A 15579-nucleotide genomic window follows, 5' to 3' on the forward strand; every position below is an offset into this window, starting at 1 on the left:
TTGTTGTTTAAATGGACATGATACCAAGTATTTTAAATTTCATAGTTAAAAGACAAAACAAAATCAAAAGAAACATTCAAAATACAATCAAACAATAAAGACATGATATCATGCAATAGACATTGTAGTTATAAAAAAATTGTTTACCTATCCACCAGTGTCTTGTCTAGCATTCCTAAAACATTTGCTTTCCCAAAATAATCATAAGGTGAAAGAATCACAACATTAAAACCATAGGAATACCTACTAGAAACTCGAATAAGTTTTCTTTGGTTGGATGATAGTGGCCACCATGTGGCTAGATGACCTATATAAAAAAAGTAAATAAAACGTCACTATAGACAATAACACCTTAGGAGCTTAGTATTCAACCTTTAGGAAAAAGCATAGGCATAGTCATGTAAAATAAGTTACATGTTTTAAGAGCCAAGTGGTGAATTAGCATACCAAATTTCCAACTCTCCATTTTTTAGTGCACCAAACCAACTAACATCTAATCCAAAAATCCAATAATTTTCATTATAGTGGATCAAGAAAGTTTCTACAAAAAACTTCTTAAGAAGCACCTTCTCCATTCTCCACTCAAGAGGAAAATTCAATGCTCGGTAAAGGTGAATATCCCCTTTCTGGCTACTCTCAGGAATCATGTATATTTGCATATACAAAACAACAATGTAAGAGGAAAGTGTGCAGAAAAAAATCTATAAAATTGAAATAGATGACAAGGATGACATAATGAGAAAAAGGAATGAAAATTGATAAACCTAATTTATTTGCATAAGGAAAGTCAGGCAGAAATCAGAAACAAATCTCAAGATTTACACAAGAAAAATGTCACTCTTATTACCATTTTGTTCATACCAGTGCTCTTAAACATCATCAAAAGTTTTGTTATTTTAAAGTGTACTCTGAAGAGGATGATAAAGGGAGAAATGCACATGATTTCAAATTAACAGATTTAAAACAAGAAAAAAAATAATGTTGGTCTTTCTAGGTTCCAGAATCATTTTTTCAATATTAACAACCTTCTTTACAAAGAAAAGATGAATTAGCCAAAAGCCGAAGGAATGGTTTTGTTCTTTCACAACATCAAAATTTTCTACTATAGAATTTTACCAATTAATACTAATGTTGCTCAAAATTTTCATAAAACCATTTACTAAACAAATTGTCTCATTTATATTTGACAAACTAAAGTTTGAAAAGCGAAAATTGATTTTGATTTAGAGTTGGTGTGACTCAGAGCTTGAACATAATTATGTGCTTATTACACACCCATGTTCTCATCATGGCTTATGAGGTTCACGCCAACCACTTTAAGAACTCTATATTGCAATAACCATGACCTAGGACTTTGCCATGATCATAATGGGGAGGGTGAATGGTAAAACCCCATTAGCTAACATATATGTACCATGAGGAGAGTACAGGTCCTACCCATTTAGGTATTGGCTCATTGAGTGTGTAAATATCAATAACATAGAAGAGAAAATGCAGGCAAATGTTGTAAGAAATGCATGTATCAATAAGGATCTTATACTTAAAGTGACATCATAATTGTATAGAAGTTGCCTAGATTTCAAGAAGTCAACTTTTAGTTCTAATTAAACAAGAACCCCAATGAAACATCCTTCACTTCGAAACATATGTTTATGAAATCACATTAATAAGATATATATTTCCTCACCTACCTATCATAGTGAAAAACATAAGGATAAGAAAGATGAAACTCTTCATCTAAAGTAATGCCTAAATGTTGCCAGGTGGCTCTTGATTAATGTTTTTTTCCACACCAATGTCTCCTGACATTGTGATAGAATTCTTTGTCTCAAGGAATAGGTACAAAACATCTCCCTATACATCAACACCATATGAATTAGTTTTATGTTGAACAAGCTAACTACCATCTTAAGTAATTTGATTGAAAAAAATCAATCCTGAGCTAACTATCTAGAAACCATATAACAACTTGTAGTTTTAGTATTCTACCACAACTGGTCAGACAGAAAAATAGAAAATCATTGAAGCATGGTAAGCCATTATGACTCAATCCATTAAACTTCAAGAAATATAAAGAATAAATAATTGGATTTTTTTACAAAGCATCAAAGTTTGATCCTACATACTATATTGAGATGTGCTTCCATTTATTGAAGGTCTTATGTGAAAATATAAAACCTAGAAAGTAACATGGAAGTTATAATAGCACCGAAGATACAATTTTCATATCCTTTATAACTTTGGAAAAATGAATGCATGTGAATAATGGGACAAACAAACAACTTAAATGGAAAAGCATAGAAACATGGTCCAACACTGTCCCAATCCATCAAACTCTAATAAATAGAAAGAACAAATAATTGATTCATTTTCACAAAGCCTCAAAGTTTGATCCTACATATTGTATTGAGGTGTGATTCCATTTATTAAAGGTATTAAGTGAAAATGGAAAGCTCATAAAATAAGATATAAGTTTTAATAGAACTCGAGATACAATTCCATATCCCTTTTATTATACTTTATAACTTTGAAAAAATGAATGAATGGAAAATAAAGGGGTAAGGAAGATGTTAGGTAAACTAGTAACTAGAGAAATTTTGCATGGTCAACCCAAGGAGAAAAAAAAGGGAGGAAAGTAAAATGATGTCAACTTTCAAATGATAAGTGGGAAAGAGGGGAAAATCTCTATGTTTTGAAGAAATTAATACACCACATACAAAATCCTACAACTTATGAACAACTTGGGCTATTTTACATGATGTTTCAGGGATGGGGATGAGGGGAAGGGTTTCAAGGATCACTAGAAGTTAACCCCAAATTTCAATGTGACAACCAAAAATATTAAAAATAAAATAAAATTTAAAGAAATATAAAATTTAAAAACAAAGATTCTAGAACATAGTGCTATAATATAAGTCAATAAAAGTAACTACCATAGATAATAGATCTAATGTAACTCAACAAAAGTAACAAGTCTTAGATAAAAAATCTTAAAGATCTTCTCTACGTAGATGTTATATCCCTCCCAAAAGAAAGAGTTGGTATATGGTACACAAACCTACCAAACATGGGAGTCAAAATTGTGAAGGCAATTAGTCCTCATTACAAAAATATGCTACATAGTATTCAGGCATGTAATGCATAGATAACCTTTGTCCATGTTTGAATGTAGAACCAATTGGTGAATATTTTTATTTGAGAATTGGAACCAAATGGGCACTATTTTTTATAGTGGGTATTCAAATGTCCTCAAAACCATCCCAACAAACCTCCCAAAACTCCTTGCTTTTGGATAGAACCATCTAGAGGATCTAGGATAAGTCCCTAAAACCATCATAAGATGTCTCCCAAACATCCCATTTTCTGGAAAGAAACATTTAGACAATGTGGGAAAGGATCACACATCCTCAAAGATGTCTCATTCAAAATAGGGACTTACCCCTTGCAATCCTCAAGGAGGGGAAAATCAAGAGGATGCATCCCAGAAGTAGGGACAAGTCCCCTTATGCAACATCATCCTTAGTGCATAATCCACATGATACACTATAAAGTGATCTAAGAGAGTGACACACTAACATATGAACTCATGACCAAGTGTATAAATTTACCTATATATCCACAAGTAGAATATATGTAAGGAAATTATTAAATCATTCCACACATGCATGGAAGATAACATCTATCATTTTAGAGAATAGTCTTCCAGAATAATCACATTGTAAGGATTGGGTCGACATTTCGAACCAACTAATGTGGTTCATCCTCAGGACAAGGTTAATACTATCTAGATCTAATTAAAGTTTAATACTAGCATCCCTACAATTGTAAGACCCAATTAAGGAATAGTGGAAAATAAAACTTATAATTGGATATATCTATTGTACTTCCTACAAAATGCAAGTAGATTGTGGATTACAAATTTACAACCCATGGGCTTTAGAGCAGCAATGAAATGTTTTGAAATTCCAACTAATGGCTTTGAGAGCATCCAAAACATTCCAGCTTCTCCATTCTCATATTCAAACCACTCTTTTGGGTGCTTCTTGTACAATACCAACCTTAGAGATAGTTTGGACACTGCTTACTTGCATATCCCTACATGTGACACCATATGTAACTTCATCATATCCTAAGGATGAGATGATTAAACTTCACTTTAACGTAGCAACCAGATGTAACCTTGGGTTGGCAAGGGTTGGTGGAGTCCCTAAAGATAAAGAGGGTAGAGTCTTTATATATGTTAGGAACTCATTTTATTTCTAAACTACCTCCCATCACTCTTCTTCCTGTAAATTCAAGTTGAAACAACCCTCTACCTGTTTCCTCGCTACCATAGCTGCACAAGAATTGATCTTGTGGAAACCACTTTTCAAGAGATAATTAGTTCTAATAATTCTACAAATTTGAACTAGATTTAAACCTTGCTCTAATACCACTTGATGCATGATATGGTTCTATAATTCCCTAATATAGCGACAAAACTAGATTGGCACTCACAGAGTGCAGCGACCACAAAAGTAGTGTACTTAATTATTCACAATATATAGGTGATACAAAACTAAACATGATATAATTAATAATGGAAATAACATTAAAAAAGGGATAGCCTAACCCCTTATTGAATAATATGTTGATTTGGGCTTGTGAAATGCAATTTGGAGGTTGTAGTCTCTCCACAATTCATACTATTTTAGACTAGCATGATCAAACTTCCAATCAGTCTTAGACTTCCCTAAACATGAGCTGGTATTCATTCTCTTCTTCTTCATTTAGAAGAGAGGGCAAGGCTACATGCCCGTTCTATATGAAAACTGTAACTTGAAATTTTGATCATCCCCCTCCTAGAGAAGCTATAACAAAAGTTGTTGCAATGGTTACAACCACTGAAGATACCTCAACAGATTATAATAAGATTGATTCAGGGAATGTTGTAGCCAAAGCTACAAATGAAAATATCAAAGATTGATGAACATTTCACAAGGTGGACTAAGGTATTCTATTTGAAGGGGACATGAAGAAAGGTAGATCTATTCACGGTTGTATGCTTTCACCATCAAACTGCTATTTGGGGGATGCAAGAAAATATGTCAAATTCAGGGTTGTAAGGTTTTCCTGTGAAGTTGTTGTTTGGGAGTTTCTATGAACATGTCAAATTTTCCATGCATGCTTAATATTTTGAGGAGCATTGAAATCTGTATTTTTGTTGTTTCATCTATTGTAAGTGGTTGACTGTATGACATAGGCTAAATAATTTTACAATGAATATGTTATTGTAGCCATCATAAGAATGTTTAGAAATTGACTATGATTTCGTAGCAAAAATATAATGCAAACCTAGAGATATATAGATCAACTCAAAATCACCTACTTTGACTTTGATAGATAATAAGAAAAGGGATAAAATGCAACTATAGACTTCTTCACTCACCATTTGGTAACCTCGTCCCAAATCTTTCATGTATACCCCTGAATCAAGGGTTCTCCAAACTTGCTGCCACTTTATTGAGGGAGGTGTGCAACAGGTCAATATACGTTATTCCTAGCCAAATACGATCTCATCTTCTCATATTCTAATTGAAAAAACCAAATGGTGACTGCTTCATGCTACGACCTTCACCATATTGATCTTCTGATGACATCAATGACAATACATGTTCGACTATAATTCTCAATTCAGAAATATATATAAATGATTGAGGGAAAAGAATGGGATTTCCAATTATTCCTAATCACAAAAAGGACTGTTGAATAAAGAAAGCCAGTTTAGGTAGTATTTGGGGGTAGCAAAAATTCAAATTATGTAAACAAATTTTCAAAATGCATATAGAAAAATAAAGTACGACCCATAAAAGCATACCAAATCAATTTTGGGGGTCTATATCTTAAGCAGGTGCGAGAAAAACAAGGTCACAGGGTTTATATATAACAACATTTAAGGTAATTTCTATTTATTCAAAGAGATGTCTACAAGCAAATCAAGAACACCCAAGATTTTCCTTTCCAAGATATTAGTCAAACAAGAAGCTTCAATTCCTTTGGGCTGCAAGTAAATATAGTGAGTTGCAAACTTTATTTCATAGAAAAACACAACTTTCCATAGAAGAAGCCTTTTCTCAGCAGGCACAACACTGAAACCAACCCCAAAAACTCCAAAATCAACCCTAAAAGCTTGAAACAATTGACAACAAAAACAAAAAATTTGGCAAGACTTGAATTAAATCTAATAGAAACAAAGTCCACCATACCTTCCAAGCGACAATGATGTGATCTGGCCTTTCTCAAGAACTAGAGGCAACCCGAGGGTATAGTCGAATAGAAACTAGGCAACCAACTAGGTAACACAACTTCAATGACAACGACAAACAACATATACCCCGTTAATGATTAAAGGGTAAAACAGGGACCCCGTCCAGATTTCAGAAGAAATACAGTTTTCATGGCGAGGTTAGATTTTTCCATCCACAAATAAATCAATTTTTTAGTCGCATTATTTATTTATCCTTTTATAGTTACTGCATTGTCGAATGTTGGTTTTTGGTGGTGTTGATAGAAGAAAAGAAGTGACAATAAAATTAATTGAAGAAAGCCTTTGCACAGGCCATCCTTTCAGTCAATCCTTCTCGTTGTTCTCAATCCTCAACCCCTCTCCTAGTCAACCCTCCTCCTACTGCTGTTGATACCTCCGCGAACAATTTCCCCTCTAACCCATATTCCTCCACCATTGGACTATCAAATTTTTCTCATTCCTCATCCCGCCTAAAATCCCCCTCGTCCTCACATGCTGATTCTAATATTCCCCTACTCGATCCTTATTATTCCATCACTAATAATTTTTTTACTAAAAATAACCCTAACAATATTATTGAATATAATAATATCTCTGCGCTCTCTAATCCTAATCGTGTTCCCCTACGTCCCTAATTATTTTCCTACCCCCTTCATTTATTCGACTTTAATAATATCTTCTCCAATCATAACTCTCTTACTAATTATAATTTAATTAATAATAAACCCATCATTAATAATAACTTCTCTAATAATACCCCTAACAATAATAATAATAATAAGAAAACTAATAATTCTCTTAACATGTGTAATAATTTGAATAATATCACTCCTAACAATAATAATAAATGTATTTTTAATAATAATAATAATAATACCTACCCTTAGTTGGATTGGCTTTAAAAGCAAACCCATTTTATCTTGAAATGCAAAAAAAGCACCATGGTCTTGAGAAATGCTAAGGGTACAAAAGCCAAAGGTGTACAAATTAGGGTCAAACTCCATAGGACTCAGGGACAAGGATAAATGCACCAAACTCTTTTTTCAGGATCTTCAACAAAAGCAGGAGTTTGAAGACATCAAAGCTATTCAAACTAAGAAATGTAGGCTCATTAAGAATAAATATATTTTTCAAAATCTTGTAGCCTACCACAAACTGATATCACATCCAACACTTCAATGAGAAGTCTAATGAAGAGGCCTTGACTCAATGTTTACAAGTTGTCCCTTCCAAATTTTCTCACTTGGATAGAGAGGTTTGTGAGTTTATGATCTCACCAGAGGAGTTTAACATGACCCAAAATAACTCAAAATAAGGCATTTTAAAATTATCACTAAGTGCATCGATTGTAGAATAAAAATTAGAATCAAATACCTGATACAGACCCTTCAGCTTGGATAGAATCAGGAAAATGCACTCACTGATTTGGTGTCTCCCCATCCTTTTAGTTGTGCAACCAATGACCGAAATTTGACAAGATAGTCTTCAAACTAGGAATGTTTGTAGCCCTCCATGGGAGTTAGCCTGTTTTAGATAAAAGTTGTTATCACTATGACTGATACGGTGATACCTGTGCTTTGTGAAATGTGCATTTGATAAGCGTGTTATCATCACCTTGGATGAGTATTTGAAAGTGATGCAATTATTGAATTGTGGAGTTTTTATAGTTTATGAATAATGACAAACACTAGTTGGTAAATATGTGTTATAGTATATGAGAAATCCCCAACAGTGGGCATGAGAAAAACACAGAAGCTAATGTGAAAACCATAGCAGATTAGCCTTCCATCTTTCAGGTTTCTAGTTTATTTTATATATATACACACTGAATTTATTGTACCTCTAAAATATAGTTGACAGTGAATTCCATGGATTAGTCCACAAACATCGTTCCCAACATCCCACATCTAGAAATTTGAGTCTTTAATCTCTACGTAAGTTCCAAAATCCATATGTAGGGCATGGACCATGGTTTAGGGCCATAGAGATGTATTTTTTATGCTATCTTTTTTATATTAGGAGCTCATCCAGAAACTAAACAAGAATATTAGCAAAATCAACGGAAACTACAGAAACTTAGTTGTAAAACATATTTGGAAGAATTAACTATTACAACATATCCATCAGAGAAAAAACCATAATAATCACACAAGATAGAAACAAAATAGTGGTAACACAAATCAAATTATATTCTATAAAGTTTTGATTTGATACAAGAGATTGCTCACTACGCATATCCCAAACTAAGTCGGGCTAAACCTGATTAGTGAGTTGATTCGAGTTCAATATGCGCATGCTCATGAGGACTAGGTAGGTGTACGAAGTTAGGCAATACTCATTGAGAAAGGACATGAGTGGAAGAAATCAAATTGCAGATTTTAGGTATGGTGTAAACTGTAAATTTGACCATCCTCCCCCAGGATAACTTGAGACAACTTATGCTCAACAACTATGAAGTTGACTCTTGCAAGCTTCCCAAGATGAGAGGGTGAGGCTACATGCTCATTCTATATGAAAACTAGAACTTGCAAGTTTGATCACCCCCCTCCTGGAGAAGTTGTAGCCAAAGCTGTTGTAATGGCTGCAACCACTAAAGATACCTCAGTTGATTATGATAAGATTGATTCAGGGAACGTTGGTGTCAAAGCTACAGATGAAAATATCAAAGATTGATGAACATTTCACAAAGTGGATTAAGGTCTTTTGTTTAAAGGGGACAGGAAAAAAGGTGGATCTATTCCGGGTTGTATGCTTTCACCATCAAACTGCTATTTGGGGGATGCTAGAAAACATGTCAAATTCAGGCTTGTAAGGTTTTCCCGTGAAGCTGTTGTTTGGGAGTTTCTCTGAACATGTCAAAGTTTCCATGCATGCCTAATATTTTGAGGAGCATTTAAATCTGTATTTTGGTTGTTTCATCTGTTGTAAGTGGTTGATTGTATGACATAGGGTAAATAATTTTACAGTGAAGATGTTATTGTAGCTATTGCAGGAATGTTCAGAAATTGACTATGATTTCATAGCAAAAATATAATGCAAACCTAGAGATATAGAGATCGACTCAACACCACCTACTTTGACTCCGATAGATAATAAGAAAAGGGAGAAAAGGAAACTACAGACTGTGTCACTCACCATTTGGTAACCTCGTCCCAAATCTTTCATGTATACCCCTGAATCAAGGGCTCTCCAAACTTGTTGTCGGGAGGTGTGCAATAGGTTAATATAAGTGATTCCTAGCCAATTACAATCTCAACTTCTCATATTCTAATTGAAAAAACAAATGGTGACTGTTTCATGCTACGACCTTCACCATATTGATCGAAAACTGATCGAAAACTTGACCGAAGAAAAGCAGTGACAATAAAACTGATTGAAGAAAGCCTCCATGCAGGCCATCCTTTTAGTCAATCATTCTCATTGTTCTCAATCCACAAACCCTCTCCCAATCAACCCTCTTCCTACTTCTCAAACCTTCTCCTCCTAATGTTGATACCTCCGCAAATGATTTCCCTTCTAATCCATATTCCTCCACCATTGGACTGTCAAATTTTTCTCATTCCTCATCCCGCCTAAAATCCCCCTCATCCTCACGTGCAGATTCTAATATTTCCCCGCTCCATCTATATTTTTTCATCAGTAATAATTTTTTTACTAAAAATAACCCTAACAATATTATTGATTATAATAATATCTCCTCACTCTCTAATCCTAATAGTGTTCCCCTAAGTCCCCAATTATTTTCCTCCCCTTCATTTATCTGACTTTAATAATATCCTCTCCAATTATAACTCTCTTACTAATTATAATTTAATTAATAATAAACCCCTCATTAATAATAATTTCTCTAATAATACCCCTAACAATAATAATAATAATAATAATAACAACAACAACAAGAATAATAAGAAGAAAACTAATATTTCTCTTAATGTGTGTCATAATTTGAATAATATCACTCCTAACAATAATAATAAATGTATTTTTAATAATAATAATAATAATAATAATAATAAGAAAACTAATAATTCTCTTAACATGTGTAATAATTTGAATAATATCACTCCTAACAATAATAATAAATGTATTTTTAATAATAATAATAATAATAATACCTACCCTTAGTTGGATTGGCTTTAAAAGAAAACCCATTTTATCTTGAAATGAAAAACAAGCACCATGATCGAGGCATGTCCTAAGAAATGCTAAGGGTACAAAAGCCAAAGGTGTACAAATTAGGGCTAAACTCCATAGGACTCGGGGACAGGGATAAATGCACCAAACTCTTTTTTCAGGATCTTCAATAACAACATGAGTTTGAAGACATCAAAGTTATTCAGACTAAGAAATGTAGGCTCATTAAGAATAAAGAGATTTTTCAAAAGCTTGTAGCCTACCACAAACTGATATCACATCCAACACTTCAATGAGAAGTCTAATGAAGAGGCCTTGACTCAATGTTTACAAGTTGTCCCTTCCAAATTTTCTCACGTGGATAGAGAGGTTTGTGAGTTGAACATCTCACTAGAGGAATTTAACATGACCCTAAATAACATGGTTGATGGTAAAACTCCAAGAATAGATGGGCTTCCATGTGAATACTACAAAACCAATTGGGAATTATTTGGGCATGTCTTGCTGAAAGTTTAAAAGAAGTTTTAAGATGCAATTTACTTGACATCATGATCAATTGGTAATACAGAAAATATTAAGCTCATACCTAAATGAAGTGATGTAGAAAATCTGATGGTAGGTTAACCCGATAATGCAATATAAATCAAAGCAAAATACTATAACCTACTTCTACTATCAATTTGCGGAAGCTTAAAGATCGAGCTGAACAATATAACCAGAAGAAGAAGAATGAATGCACAATACACATGATAATACTTTGGGGAAAGCCTCAGCTAAAATTCCCACACCATTGTATTATCATACATGGTGGAAATACATAGGAATTATACAAAGCCTTAGCTCTCACAGCTAGCCAACTCTCAGTACAATCCTCACAGATGCTCATAGGCAATCTTGGCTTCTCTCCAGCCTTCCTCTCTACCCTCCAAGCTCCTATTTCCTTGTGCTGTTCCTTGTGGATGATTCTCATGTTACCAAGTGGATGATCTCCTCCAAAACTACGCAATCCTCAAGGATTTATCCTTGACTGCATGCATGAGTTTTCTCCATGAGAAAACATATGCAACTGTTAGTACACTGTCCTTAACTTTAATCTCAACAAGGTCTTTCTCAGAATAGACATGCACGAGTTTCTGATGAGGAAATATTCAGTTAACTGGGGTAGCATTAGTTGAGTGCATGCATGCATCAACTGACTGTTAACTCATTATTAGTTCCTCAAATAGTTTAGAACTAATTTAATTGGACTTAACTTAGTAAACTGAGTTAACTAATTACAACTCAAATATAACTCAATCTTATCTCCTTAATTTAAGGGATAACTATTGCATGACTTCAGAAAGACTTCTAACTTGAATTTCTCCAACTAATTAATTTAAAATAAATTAATTAATTATTTCCAAGTAGTTGTTAAGACTAAATTCGATTTTAATTCACAATTTAATTCAAGGACAAATTAAATTAGAATATTCTTGTTGCCATATTTCAACAACCTAAATGAAGTGACCCTAAACTGACCTCCAATTGTATTTGAAAATCCTAGATAAAGACCTTTCCAGGAAAATTAAATTTATCCTTAAAATCCACCTCTAAACTCTTCTGGTATTTTAAGATCCATTAGGAAAAGGTTTTCCTATGGCACTAGTATGATATGTCATGGTTATTGATGGTTGAGTTTCCACTTTAAGGACAATCAATATTTGGTTCATCAAGATAATTTCACTGTACTTTATTTCTTTTTCCAATGCCCTTCCAAAAGACATAGTTTGTTGACAAAAATTTTCATAGCCTTATAAGTTCTTATCAGCACCAAGAGAGGGAAAAATAGTCCTTACCAGACTAAAATGGGACTTTTGTTGTCTTAGCAGGAATGAGGAAGTTGGCTTCACTGATGTTGCCAAGTAAGGTGTGACCTTTTCTACTATATGGATTCTCAAGATCATCCATGGAAACAAAAGCTAAAAAAATCTTCTACAACCTAAAATGGCGAAAGGCACTCCCACATGATATCTTGCAAACAAGTTGTCTATATGGTGCATCATTTTTTTTATCTTAATAATAAGTGTTTTGTCAAGGATCCTTGGTCTGATACCAATAGACTCAGTAAAAAGGGCCTTTAACCAATGTATACGATTACCAGATGTATGGGTTCCTTCAATTAGAAAAGCTTGAGAAAAATTTTAATCTCAAAACTACATCAGAAAGTTTCTGACCTATTACCTCATTATACACTTGCCAAGATAGCAATGAAGATTTATGAGAGTAGTCAGAGAGATTGGATATAGAAGTTCTCCACACCTATCCTATGTCTCTGCCGCTCACCTTTATAGTACTTTAAGGGTCCTTAGATAACTAGAAAATTGTACAAAATTTGGGGATGTGTGGTTCCTATTGGAGATGGTTATCATAATTCAACTATTTGTGGAAAATTTCCCTAGAGTTCAAAAAGGCCTTCTTAGCTTGTTCCCTTTTATATCAAGATCTCTCTAATAGATACAGGTTGTCCCATATTATATAATTTGTCAGAAGGAACAATTGGCTCTACATCTCTTTTCATTCTTCAACTTAGTTGTTTGCATGGACTTGAATCAATGCTTCGACCAAACCCCTCCTAGACTCCCACTTAGATTGGTTGTCAAACATATAGGAATTACCACGCAATGGTCTATCACCATTTCACACTACATGACAACTATTGAGAGTGGAGATCCTCTACTACATCTAGAATCATAGCCATAATTTGATCTTTATGTGGCCTCACTGTTAGATTTCAACCATTAATTTCAAAAAGCAGTAATTCACTTGTGTATTCTTCATATCTATCCACATGCAAACAATGTCCAAAGCACTGGGGGTTAGATACTTGCACTTCCAGTAGAAAAGTTCCCCACCCTCAATAGCCAGGAAGAAATAGGATAGCCAGTTTCTCCCAATTGGAGAGGAAATATGAAAAAAGTGGTTTAGGGGTGAATATTGTCAAATCTACTATGACAAGGTGTGATGCCAGACACAAAATGTGGAGAGACCCCAGGCTCCCATAAATCATTTAAATTATATGTCTATTTTAGGACTATAGCCTATCAACAAAGGATTTAATTTTGAAGTGTTTTTCTGTGAATTTGGACTCTCAGCCTAAACCCCCCTTTTCCAATTTTTGTTCCCTTGACTACCAATGTTGGCCTAGTTTTGTTTGTTTTTATGACCCAACAAACTGGTGACTTAGCATATTATATACTAGGTTCCCCCTAGCATTAGTTTGTGATTGTCTTTGTCTCTATCAAAGAAGAAGGGAGAGATATTGATGGTGTGCATAGGCAACATTTTCAATTAGTAGAAGTATCGTTCTCAATGGAAAAATGTAGGAAATATCAAAATCAAAATTCTATTAATGATTAAATTAAGGCCTCGAAATGAAACCAACCAAATCAGCATGCACGAAGTGTCATGAAAGTTATTGGTGAGAATCAACTTCATTCAATTATGCCTATAGAAAAATACACCATCATGATAAGCAAACACAAACTTAAGAATGAAACCAACATCCCATATCCAGACATGTGTATGCCTATAGTCAGGACAAGTTTATAGTCATGGAGAAATAGACAATAGATGTAAACATGCTAATAAATCATTTACATAATTAAATTTCAGAATGTTTCAATATCATTGGAATATCATACAATGTACACACAATTTCTTTCAGTCACAACCACAGATACTATGGGGATCAAGGAATACCTCTCATATAAGACAAAATTTTCTAAGAAAATCCAATCAAAGAATTGGGTTTGATCTTCCAATTATGGAGTGCCAATTGCAACTCGGCGTCAATAGTACAAAACCTATATAATTTAAACCCTAATAACAATATGGAATTTCTTGAGCTCGTGTCCTTGAGTTTACTGAAATCGACAAGCGAATCATTTCATCATTGGGTGTATGAAATTTAACTGGTTTGATTTTTCTTGAGATTGAACACACAAAAATTGAAACCCCACTAAAATTCGCAACTGGGCTTCCAAATGTTCAATAATTTAAAGGCTTCAATGTGAAAACCTTCGACTTCACACATACTTGAAGGACGCTTTTGGAGTAGCAAATTTTGCCAAAAATTTCAAGGGAAAAGTAGCATTCACCCTATGGAAACTGATTTTGCAACACCTTTTCCAGCGTTGAGTCAATGGTTCCCATGATCGATGGTTCACAACGCTTTTTCCATCTAGTTCTTGCTCTTTGATTGTTGGAGTTTTGTCAGGGACTTCAAAGATTTGGATCATTAAGCTCAGAAATTACATGAGGATAAAGAAAAAATGGGTAGTGGTGTAAATGTAAATGAATTAAATTCATGTTTAAAATAGTGATTTATAAAGTGTTATATGTATTATGTTAAGTTTATTTGATAATTGATATGGTCAAATGTCGTATTTCTGACAAAAAGTGAATGTTTGTGGGATATTAGGTAAACATTCAATTGTCCTCAGAATATAATTAGTGTCAGATATTTGACTAACATATTATAGAATATCTGATGATAATTGTGTCCATTGGATATTTGATGAAAGTTGGGGCTTTTGATGTAGGAGCATCTGGACTTAGCCAGCAATGTGATTGTATGTTCACATGTTGTGGCTAACAAGAGATGGATTTTATTGACCTGAGTGGTCAAAATCAATTCTTAGGAGAGAGGGTTGGATCTCTCGAATTGATCTTTACTTCAATTATTGTAACAATTAAATCATTGTATTATTTTTAGAACAGGAGATAAGTGTTAGGATAGGTGTGTATCAGAGCTTGAGAATAGGGATTTAATAGTTGAGCTGATAAAAATAGAGATTGAGTTGTCAATGTTGTTAGGATAGGATTTGATCCATAAAAGAAAGGGAAAAAATGTAATGATAGATTATCGGATGGAATAGGAGAGTGAGTAAGCGAGAGATTGAGAGAGAGATAGGGTTTGGGCATTAAACAGAGGTCAGACAAATTGTTGTAATCGAGCCGACAGGGCCAAGTCTCTGTAATTTATATGTTATTGAATAATTGATTAAGTGTGGTGTTGCGTGTTATTCCTGGTGCAGAATTTCTCTTGAATCTATGTATCAATGTTCTGGACCCTAATCGGGTATTATTTTCTTTTTATGAATTTTATTGATAAGCCACAG

Source organism: Pinus tabuliformis, chromosome J (assembly GCF_031772625.1).
Source record: "Pinus tabuliformis cultivar Carrire ecotype Pingquan chromosome J, CPIR1, whole genome shotgun sequence".
In the NCBI taxonomy this organism is placed as follows: Eukaryota; Viridiplantae; Streptophyta; class Pinopsida; order Pinales; family Pinaceae; genus Pinus; species Pinus tabuliformis.